The following is a 12,278-nucleotide window of genomic DNA, read 5'->3' as shown; positions in this document are numbered from 1 at the left end:
CACTCAGAACACAAAGTAAAGTGGAAAGGGAGAAAAGAGAAACAGAAAATAATTCAGTGTTAATAGCCTAAGTGGGTTGGCCTTCTCAAATATTCTCTCTGTATTAGGTAGAATGAGCTAATGACACTAGACTGGGATAGAGCTGGGATAGAGCTGAACAGATGGGACTGGTAGGAGCATCTGAAATCAAAATCTGATCTCACTGTACTCGGTTGAGTGAGCAAATGAGATGGACCCAGGAGGAGTGTTCACACACAAATTTACAGGAGGGGTGGACAATTCCAAAGCCACCAAGATTAATACCACAACAAGAACAGGGAGAGAGGGCAGGAACCTAACTGCAGAGAGACAGAGAGATCACAATATTCAGTGAAGCAAAGAAATACACAGAAAAATAAAATGCAGTACTATCTTATAACGCTGCAAGTTTGTACGTATCTCAGCTTGTAATAAAGTTGATGTAGGTATATAACAGCTAACCAAACAGCTGAAATATTCAGCTATTCAGCAGAAATAAATTCAGAGATAAGTGACTAAGACTTATAAGCACAGAGAAACCCACTAGGCTAATAGTTCAACACCAAATAACAATGAAGTGAGAATAATAACCTCCCACGTACTGCAGAGAGACAGAGAGATCACAATATTCAGTGAAGCAAATAAATACACAAAAAATAAAATGCAATACTATCTTTAACACAATATTCAATGAAACAAATACACAGAAAAATGAAATGCAGTACTATCTTATAACACTGCAAGTTTGTACTTATCTCAGCTTGTAATAAAGTTTGTGTAGGTATAGAACAGCTAAACAAACAGCTCAAATATTCAGCTATTCAGCATGGATAGCAGCAATCAATTTTGGAGAATATTGTGGAGTTTATCAGAAAAATATTGATGAGCTTTGAGATAAGCAGACAGGGAAAAAAATAGTGGGAGAGAAGACAGATGAGTAGAACTCTAGAGAAAATTATAGCTGCTGTTGGTGTTTGGAGAGATTACGAGAGGATCTAGGGTTAACTAGGGAATTTGGCAAGGGTAGGTAAAGCAGAATAAAAAGTGTTGGAGGAATGTAGAAGAAAAATTAGAAGCTCACCCTGGGGATGAACATAACCAATTGTTATACAGATGGGTTTTAAGCAGATTTTTGAACCAAGTAGGGTTGCTGGTGTTAAGAATATTCTGAGGGATGGAATTCCATGCTTTAGAGATGTGATGTGGCTAAAGGGAGTCTCCAAAGCTGTTATAGGTTCATAGGTTAATACTAGGCTAACTGCCCTTGTGGGCCATTTTAAACCTAGCCAATTACTCTCTGTAAGAATCAAACCCAGGAACTTGTGTCTGTAAGGTAAATGCCTTAACCACAATACCAGCCTCCCTACCATCAGATTTTGAAATTTTAGCAGTTTGTTATAGGATCTAAGGGGTCTTTTATTAGTGTGTGGCTGTACTAGAGTTTGGAGTGCCAAACATTTATCTGGTTGATATATGATAGATGGGGTTAGTATAAGCTGGTTGAAGGATAAGAGGTTAGATAGCTCTAACCATTTTAGTTGTCGGAGAGCAACACAGTGATGGGTTCTGTGAGGTAGGTAAAATGAATGAAAAAGAAGAGATACAGGTCATGATTGGGGACTGGTATAATAGTTAAGGTGTCTGATTCACAAACACAAGGTACAGTGCTTGATTCTTACCTTTAGGATAGAAACTGGTTAGGCTTAGAAGTGCTTGTTAAGAAAGCTAGCCTAGTAATTAGCTATGAACTTATGAAACCACGAATCTAAGGAAAAATTAAAAATTTAGAGCACTTTCTGTAAATATGAATAGTATTTATAGGTTCATAGGAGGTTACTAGGCTAGCATCCCTAGAGCCTTTACAAGCTTAGCCAAGTTAATCACAAGTATACCCATTTGTTCTTTTTTGGGTAGTTTGCAGAATAAATTTATGAACAGAGTGGGTCTGTGATCAACACCTGCTACCCCTGTCCATGAGAAACATGGGTGGCACCCCAGGGGTGAATTTCTGGTCTCCCATCCAATTATCTAGGTTGTATTTGAATAGGGTCAGTGAGGATCTCTGTTTTATATGAATAAGAGTCTATTCCAGAGAAGCGGCAGTCTCTGGGAGACGTATCTGTCTCTCCAGCATGATCTGTTAATGTCATAAGCTAGATACAGGGTTGGAGATTGCCCTATAGACCAGGCACTAGTCACCTTTCAGCAACCTATAGGATACACAGTAAAGTGACAAGGCTTTCAACCTGTCCATACAGGTCATGGTTTGGAGTCCCTCTATTTCTCAGTGAGAAACCTCTAAGGTGTCTCCAGCTGCTACAGGTGTCTGGTGAGGTGCTTAGAAAATGATGCATTATATTCTATTAGTGGTCTGATGAGGTTTGAGTACAGTGGAGTCATAACATCCCTTGACCTGGAGGCTATGACCTTGCTTATGAGGTACACTACCACTGTGGAAACTTGGTGGTCAAAGTTCAGATTGCTATTAAGCTGTGTTCCCAAGTCTCACACCACTGGGTTGGAACATGGGGGGGGGGGGGGGTGCTGTCAATATTGTAATTTGTAAGGAATTCCATTTTGCCAAAAGAAATAATAATGCATTTTTTTTGCATTTAGTTTTAGGCCATGGCTTTGGCACCAATCATTTGTTTGTGTTAGCCCTTCATGTAATATGTTGACATTATTGGGGGACTCAATGATTGCTCTCAGTTTGTGTTGTTATTGTATTAAGAATAGAGTAAGAAGAATATGGATTTTGGAGTGGTATAATATATGTGATGTAGATGTAATTATATTAGAAAACACAAGATTTGTAACAGCTGAAGTATGATTACAAACAGAGAAACCATGGGGAAGAAAGATAATCTGGAATTTGGGAAATGTTCTGGAATAGCCATATTCTGAAGAAATACAGTAAAGATATTAGCTGCAACTTTAGCAAAAATGGGACGATTAACCATTTTAGACTGAAAATGTAAAGGACAAGTATTGGAATTATAGTATTATATGCTTATACTAATTGTAAAGAAAGGGAAAGCTTATTTCATCAGATTTTAGGAAAATGTAGTGATAAATATAAATATTATAACAGGAGATTTTAATTGTGATGTAAAAGTCATGTGTAAAAAGAAAGGAAATGATATAAGAAAAATGTTTGTAGTTATAATATGTCGTAAACAAATATCCAAAAGCCAACAAGTCTTGGTAACAATCCGGTGTCTGCCAATAAGCGGAACAATGCCAAAAGACTGCTCGTTTCTTAAAAAACAGTTTTAATCCACATAACGCCAGCTAGAACACACAAAAATCTCACAATTCAACGGACAATAACAAAACGCTAGATGCAGTTTAGCGCTTTCAACCAGTGCAGTTTGGTCTTCTTCAGAACTGCAAATAGAAGCATTCCATACGTATATATAAACTTTTTGGCGCCAAAAAAAACGCCTATCATGTCTTAAAGGCACATATGTGTAAAATACTTATCTAAAATTCATTACTAATTTTTTACTACTTTGTTACTACTTTTTTAGTAATTTTACATACAAAACCTTATGAAACCTTATAAACTCATTATTGCACCTCTACTGTTGCACGTAAAATCATACAAAATCAATTAAAATGTTTCTATTTCCTCCAAGTAATAAATAATAAATAATAAATGAATGAATAAATGAATAAATAAGTATATGAGTAGATGAACCAACTAGTCTGAATAATGTATGCACTGATTGCATGTGGATGGAGATTTGATTGAAAATAAAATATTATAAGCAAAGCATAAAACATTCCATTGTATCATTGCTAACTAAATAAATACATATAAATTAATAAAGACAGAAAAATTAATAAAAATCAATAACCATACAAACCCCTATGTCAAAGATGATGTCAAAACATAGGTATAAAAATACTGTGTGTATGACATATCCATGTCATACAGGTATACTCAAATGTAAAAATACACTAAATTGATATAGTGTTTAATGTATATCTACATAAGATCCCATAACAGATTCATAAATGAAATGATAACTAAATATATAAATAATAAAATGTGTATTGGTATGTAAAGTGCTACAAAACCTAAAATGTCTATATACAAAGACTATGATACAAATAATGAAATGTGTAAGGATATAAAATATAAAGTGTATGAAATATATGAGATATAAAATGTATGAAATATATAAAATATAAAATATATAGGCCTATTGACATTATAAACATATAAATCCATGTGACTCGACTACAGAAAATACTAAAATCTCCATAATGATCTCTCTGCTGTCCACTGATGCCCTCCAAAACTGGTGCTTCTTGTGAAAAAATATTTTTTATGGAGAAATGTTTTTTACACTAATAAGTGCAATTCTAAGTAAGGAGACTTTTAATTGATATACAGTCATTTAATCCTGGTGGTGTGGTCGCATCTAGAAATAGCTGCCACCAACTTTCTCTATATGCAATAAGAGTTTTAATATCACCACCCCTAGGGCTGCTCGGTATAACTTCCAAAATTACAAATTTGAACATGTGTGTCTCGCCCAACTGTTGTACATGTCTAGATAAAGCGTTGGTAAAATCCTTCACCCTAATGCTGTATAAATGATTATAAATGCGTTTTTTGATGCTTCGTTCTGTACGCCCCACATAAAAAGCCTCACAAGAATCACATTTCGCTAAATAGATGACCTGTCGGGTGTTGCAATTTCCCTTTTTACATTTGATTTTACTTCTGTGTCCATTGTTCAAATTGAAATCACCTTTGCAATACATATATTTACAAAAATTACAACAACCACATCTATTACTACACTTAACAGCCCTTGAGTTGTTAATCTCCATAATAGGGTGTTCAAATAATTTTTTAAAATTAAAGCCCATACGATATACAAATTTCGTTTTTTTACCCAAAATGTTTACCAAATATTGGTCCGTACTAATCAAATGCCAAAATTGTACTATAATTTGTTTGATTTTGTCCGACCCTGTGTTGTATGGTATTATACATGCTCTTAAATAACTGGGCCCCACTCCATTATTGTTCAAAACAGGTAAATTCTGAATAACACCCGAACCTAATAATGCTTTGTATTTAGTACCCCGATTCCTCATGATATCTGTGGTGATATCAGTCATCATATCTTGTGGGTATCCCCGTTCACTAAAATAACGTTGAATTTGTGTAAGTTCCATTTGTAAATCCACTGGATCCGATACCATTCTAACAGCCCTAATACATTGTCCCTTAAAAACATTAGTTTTCAATCTGGAAGGATGGCAACTGGTGAACTCGAGATAGTTATTAGAGAAGGTGGATTTTCTAAAGATTTTAGAACTCACTGTCCCATTCTGATAAGTTACTAGTGTATCCAGATATGGCAAGCCTTTAGAGTCAGCAGCATAAGTGAATTTCAAATAATCACTACTGTTATTGATAGAATCAATAAAGATCTGCATTTCATCAAAAGTTCCTTGCCACAACAAGTATATATCGTCTAAAAATCTGGAATAGTATGTAACTTTGGAAAAAAGTGGGTTCTTAAACAAAAATTCATCTTCCCAATTGAGCATGACCAGGTTAGCATAGATGGGGGCGCAAGCCGCCCCCATCGCTACTCCCCTGGTCTGCTGGAAGATCTCACCTTCATAATAGATGTAATTGTTCTCCAGAACAAGTGACATCATTTCAGTTAACAAGCAAATGGTATCCCATGATAGGTCTGTGTGGTTCCTTAAGCTGTTTGAAAAGGCTTCTAACCCCTTTTCCTTAGGGATACATGTGAATAAATCTATCACATCAATGGTGATAACATGTTTAGTCCCTGTGTTCTCGAATCTGGAAACTGGGTAGTTAGAAAGAAAACACCACAAATCCTTTACCATATGTGGAATCAATGTGTATATGTTCTTTAAACTTGTATCGATAAACTTCCCCATCTTGAATGTTTTTGACTCACTACCGGACACAATAGGTCTCAGGGGGGGGTCGTCACAATTTTTATGGGTTTTAGGTATACCCACCATTGTTGCCAACTTAGGATATTCTACTTTGATGTATTTATAAATTTATATATACGTATGGAATGCTTCTATTTGCAGTTCTGAAGAAGACCAAACTGCATTGGTTGAAAGCGCTAAACTGCATCTAGCGTTTTGTTATTGTCCGTTGAATTGTGAGATTTTTGTGTGTTCTAGCTGGTGTTATGTGGATTAAAACTGTTTTTTAAGAAACGAGCAGTCTTTTGGCATTGTTCCACTTATTGGCAGACACCGGATTGTTACCAAGACTTGTTGGCTTTTGGATATTTGTTTACGATGTCGTTCACCACTCCGGCGGCTTCCGGCGAGAACGCCAATAGCTTACTCCTTTTGGAGAATCCAGCGCCTGTGGATCACAACTTGCCTGCATCGGACAACAATAATGCTACTGAAGCATTCACATCTGAACTCGCTGAATTAAGAGGTGAGGTCAAACAGTTAACGTTACTGGTCACTAGGTTATTACAGGGCGACAATGCTTGTTACCAACGTGAGTTTATCAAAACCTCTAACAGTATTAATGGTTGTAAGAACCAAGATGCGATACCCGTGGCAGGATCGCAAAGATTAGGAGGGAACAGCAAACTTACACCTTCTGTGACCGACCATGGGGTTGCTAAATACCCTATTCTTACTAGACAGGGTAAGAAGGGTAATTTTCAGGCTAGCAACGATTTTTTGCCTGACCATTTGGGAGAACATTCCAATGACAGTTTTGACATTCCTAATGGACAGAAATCATTACATACCAGTCCTACTCCAGGCCTGGACATTATTGCACCACTATCCAGTAGTAACATTAATATATCTGATTGCACCTTTGATTTTTCTATATATGATTACGACTTGGAGGCCAAGAGGGTTGGCACTAAACCCAAGAGGGGACCACCTAACAAGACCTATTCTACTGTGACTGCCAACAGAGTTAACTTTCACTCGAATGAGTCTGGCAAGCACCCACGCCCTCCATCACCAGCATTGGGGTCTGGTACTAGGGTGCATGACTTGGACTTAGATTTATTTAACCAATTTTTATCTTTTGATTTTCTTGTTGACAACAATGCAGCAGTTGACAAGGTGATATCGACTTCTAGTCGTTCCAATAACCACGAGACAGTCAATCTAAAGACTATGATTTATTCCTTAGGAAAGAAGCTTAAAACCATCAATGGACTTAAAGTGGACACTATGTATTTGCAGAAATGTATTGACGAGAGGATAGTTCCTAAAGGGTTGAGATTTTTTAAGCTACCCTTAGGCATTGATTTAACTGATGAGTGTATGAAGGATTTTAATGACTTCTTTGATCAATGTGGATTTAATTATATTCATTTACTTATGAAGTTTTATGATGAGAAATTAAGTAAGGCCATACATGAGGTTGAATTATTGAATACACAAATAGTTAATGATCTAGTGTTCAAGGATTGGGAAAAACTTTATAATAAACAATACACTGAAGCTAAAAAATGGGCCAATACATTATGTAAGAGGAAAACAGAAAAAATTAAGAGGGATAGTGTACAATACCAACAAAGAACGGCTTATGTGTGGCCAAGGAAAAGGAATTTACAGGGGAATTCATCTAGGGACCCTGTTAGTAGGGACCCTGCTATTAGAGACAGAGAAGGGGTATCGTGTGTTGATACATATCAAGAATTTGAGGGGAATCACAGTACTGTTGTACAACAGGATTTTCGGCAAAAAGGGAGTGAACCATCCCCCATTTCAAAACAGGGGATACAGGGTTTACACCAGGAGGAAGTAGATATGATGGTGGCCCCTTCGTTATTTTCTACACCTAGGGGGTATTCATCTGATTTAGCTGACACTCATTGTTACTCATCAGAGAATAGACCATCGGAAGGTACTGGTTTAGAGGGAGATGATTCGATAGTAGTCAAAGGAAGGGTGGTGTCGTATCGGCATTTTCACATATTCAATTATGCGGACTTGACTATAGACAAAGTATACTTTCAATTGATGGAGAAAGGGTTGAAATATATACCCAATCCTAAGTTTTCACTAACTGAAGTATTGATAGACTTCAAAAAATACATCAGGAAAATCAATTTAGAAGTTTATTTCAAAGATAAAAATATTACCTATGACACAAATGAGGACAGGAAAGGTATTAAAGGGTCAAATTTGACCATAAGGAGTAAATTTACACCACCAAACAATCCTACTATTGATACCTTTGACAGAGTGGTCACTAGGGAAATATATAATGCATATAAAAATTTTAACAAGGCTGATGAATTCAGCAATTTGTCCACTGAGGAAAGGGACTTACTTAAATTTATTAGAAGTAACAAATCTATTAGACTGATGAAACCCGACAAAGGGGGGGTATAGCTATTTATGATAGTATGAAATATACACAAAAAATTTACGATATATTGCATAATACAGCTAATTATGTCACTATTTCAAGGAATCAATTAAATATAGCCTATCGTAGGATTGATTCCTATATTGAGGAATTTTTGTTGGATGGGAGAATTAGCATCGAAATTTATAAATACATCAAAGTAGAATATCCTAAGTTGGCAACAATGGTGGGTATACCTAAAACCCATAAAAATTGTGACGACCCCCCCCTGAGACCTATTGTGTCCGGTAGTGAGTCAAAAACATTCAAGATGGGGAAGTTTATCGATACAAGTTTAAAGAACATATACACATTGATTCCACATATGGTAAAGGATTCGTGGTGTTTTCTTTCTAACTACCCAGTTTCCAGATTCGAGAACACAGGGACTAAACATGTTATCACCATTGATGTGATAGATTTATTCACATGTATCCCTAAGGAAAAGGGGTTAGAAGCCTTTTCAAACAGCTTAAGGAACCACACAGACCTATCATGGGATACCATTTGCTTGTTAACTGAAATGATGTCACTTGTTCTGGAGAACAATTACATCTATTATGAAGGTGGGATCTTCCAGCAGACCAGGGGAGTAGCGATGGGGGCGGCTTGCGCCCCCATCTATGCTAACCTGGTCATGCTCAATTGGGAAGATGAATTTTTGTTTAAGAACCCACTTTTTTCCAAAGTTACATACTATTCCAGATTTTTAGACGATATATACTTGTTGTGGCAAGGAACTTTTGATGAAATGCAGATCTTTATTGATTCTATCAATAACAGTAGTGATTATTTGAAATTCACTTATGCTGCTGACTCTAAAGGCTTGCCATATCTGGATACACTAGTAACTTATCAGAATGGGACAGTGAGTTCTAAAATCTTTAGAAAATCCACCTTCTCTAATAACTATCTCGAGTTCACCAGTTGCCATCCTTCCAGATTGAAAACTAATGTTTTTAAGGGACAATGTATTAGGGCTGTTAGAATGGTATCGGATCCAGTGGATTTACAAATGGAACTTACACAAATTCAACGTTATTTTAGTGAACGGGGATACCCACAAGATATGATGACTGATATCACCACAGATATCATGAGGAATCGGGGTACTAAATACACAGCATTATTAGGTTCGGGTGTTATTCAGAATTTACCTGTTTTGAACAATAATGGAGTGGGGCCCAGTTATTTAAGAGCATGTATAATACCATACAACACAGGGTCGGACAAAATCAAACAAATTATAGTACAATTTTGGCATTTGATTAGTACGGACCAATATTTGGTAAACATTTTGGGTAAAAAACCGAAATTTGTATATCGTATGGGCTTTAATTTGAAAAAATTATTTGAACACCCTATTATGGAGATTAACAACTCAAGGGCTGTTAAGTGTAGTAATAGATGTGGTTGTTGTAATTTTTGTAAATATATGTATTGCAAAGGTGATTTCAATTTGGACAATGGACACAGAAGTAAAATCAAATGTAAAAAGGGAAATTGCAACACCCGACAGGTCATCTATTTAGCGAAATGTGATTCTTGTGAGGCTTTTTATGTGGGGCGTACAGAACGAAGCATCAAAAAACGCATTTATAATCATTTATACAGCATTAGGGTGAAGGATTTTACCAACGCTTTATCTAGACATGTACAACAGTTGGGCGAGACACACATGTTCAAATTTGTAATTTTGGAAGTTATACCGAGCAGCCCTAGGGGTGGTGATATTAAAACTCTTATTGCATATAGAGAAAGTTGGTGGCAGCTATTTCTAGATGCGACCACACCACCAGGATTAAATGACTGTATATCAATTAAAAGTCTCCTTACTTAGAATTGCACTTATTAGTGTAAAAAACATTTCTCCATAAAAAATATTTTTTCACAAGAAGCACCAGTTTTGGAGGGCATCAGTGGACAGCAGAGAGATCATTATGGAGATTTTAGTATTTTCTGTAGTCGAGTCACATGGATTTATATGTTTATAATGTCAATAGGCCTATATATTTTATATTTTATATATTTCATACATTTTATATCTCATATATTTCATACACTTTATATTTTATATCCTTACACATTTCATTATTTGTATCATAGTCTTTGTATATAGACATTTTAGGTTTTTGTAGCACTTTACATACCAATACACATTTTTATTATTTATATATTTAGTTATCATTTCATTTATGAATCTGTTATGGGATCTTATGTAGATATACATTAAACACTATATCAATTTAGTGTATTTTTACATTTGAGTATACCTGTATGACATGGATATGTCATACACACAGTATTTTTATACCTATGTTTTGACATCATCTTTGACATAGGGGTTTGTATGGTTATTGATTTTTATTAATTTTTCTGTCTTTATTAATTTATATGTATTTATTTAGTTAGCAATGATACAATGGAATGTTTTATGCTTTGCTTATAATATTTTATTTTCAATCAAATCTCCATCCACATGCAATCAGTGCATACATTATTCAGACTAGTTGGTTCATCTACTCATATACTTATTTATTCATTTATTCATTCATTTATTATTTATTATTTATTACTTGGAGGAAATAGAAACATTTTAATTGATTTTGTATGATTTTACGTGCAACAGTAGAGGTGCAATAATGAGTTTATAAGGTTTCATAAGGTTTTGTATGTAAAATTACTAAAAAAGTAGTAACAAAGTAGTAAAAAATTAGTAATGAATTTTAGATAAGTATTTTACACATATGTGCCTTTAAGACATGATAGGCGTTTTTTTTGGCGCCAAAAAGTTTATATATACGTATGGAATGCTTCTATTTGCAGTTCTGAAGAAGACCAAACTGCATTGGTTGAAAGCGCTAAACTGCATCTAGCGTTTTGTTATTGTCCGTTGAATTGTGAGATTTTTGTGTGTTCTAGCTGGCGTTATGTGGATTAAAACTGTTTTTTAAGAAACGAGCAGTCTTTTGGCATTGTTCCGCTTATTGGCAGACACCGGATAGTTATAATATGTGGTAAGTTAAAACTTTGGGACAAAAATTCATAGACTTAGGTATACATATAGAACTGAAACTGATTATTTTATAGTATCAGAAGGTTTAATTTGGCTGCAAGACCAGGTTGAATAGGGTAAGAAATTTGAAAACATTAAGGGATTGGCAAAAAAAATGTAAATATTTTGAATGAATGGTTAAATGAAGGTTTTGTGTATAAAAAATTATGTAGTGGAATACTTAAACTGATATGGAAGAAAGAAGATAGAAGACAAACTGGAGACCAATAGTATTGAATAATTATAAGATCTTTATGAAAATAATACAAAAAAGATTTGAAACTAAAACAGAAATTATTAAAGAAGATTTATATATATATATATATATATATATATATATATATATATATATAAAATAAAGGGGAAGGATTTTCAAGAATTATTAATTGTAGTTAGAGAAACTGTTGAGGATGTTATGAATAGAAAAGAAGAAGCAAAAATCAAAACAGGAAACCTTAATAAGGCATTTGATATAATTGAACATGAAACCTTATGGGTAATAATGAAAGCATATAACTGAGAAAGTTAGGAAATGATGTATGTTTCCATATAGCAATAATAAAGTAAAAATACTTGTAAATGGCTGGTTAAGGCAAGAGGTACATAAGAAGACTGTTACAAGATAGGGATGTCCAATGAGCTGCATACTGTTTGCATTAGTTATGAATGTGATAGCATATGAAATAAATCCCAAAAATGAAGGTGGTGGGTATATCACAGCTGAAGGGGTAAGAATTCCAGTTCTTTTAACATATGCAGATGACACTTTAATCATTGCAAAAAACAAAA

Source organism: Protopterus annectens, chromosome 8.part0, assembly GCF_019279795.1.
Source record: "Protopterus annectens isolate FY-2018-M chromosome 8.part0, PAN1.0, whole genome shotgun sequence".
NCBI lineage: Eukaryota > Metazoa > Chordata > Ceratodontiformes > Protopteridae > Protopterus > Protopterus annectens.
Note: the sequence above shows the minus strand (reverse complement) of the source record.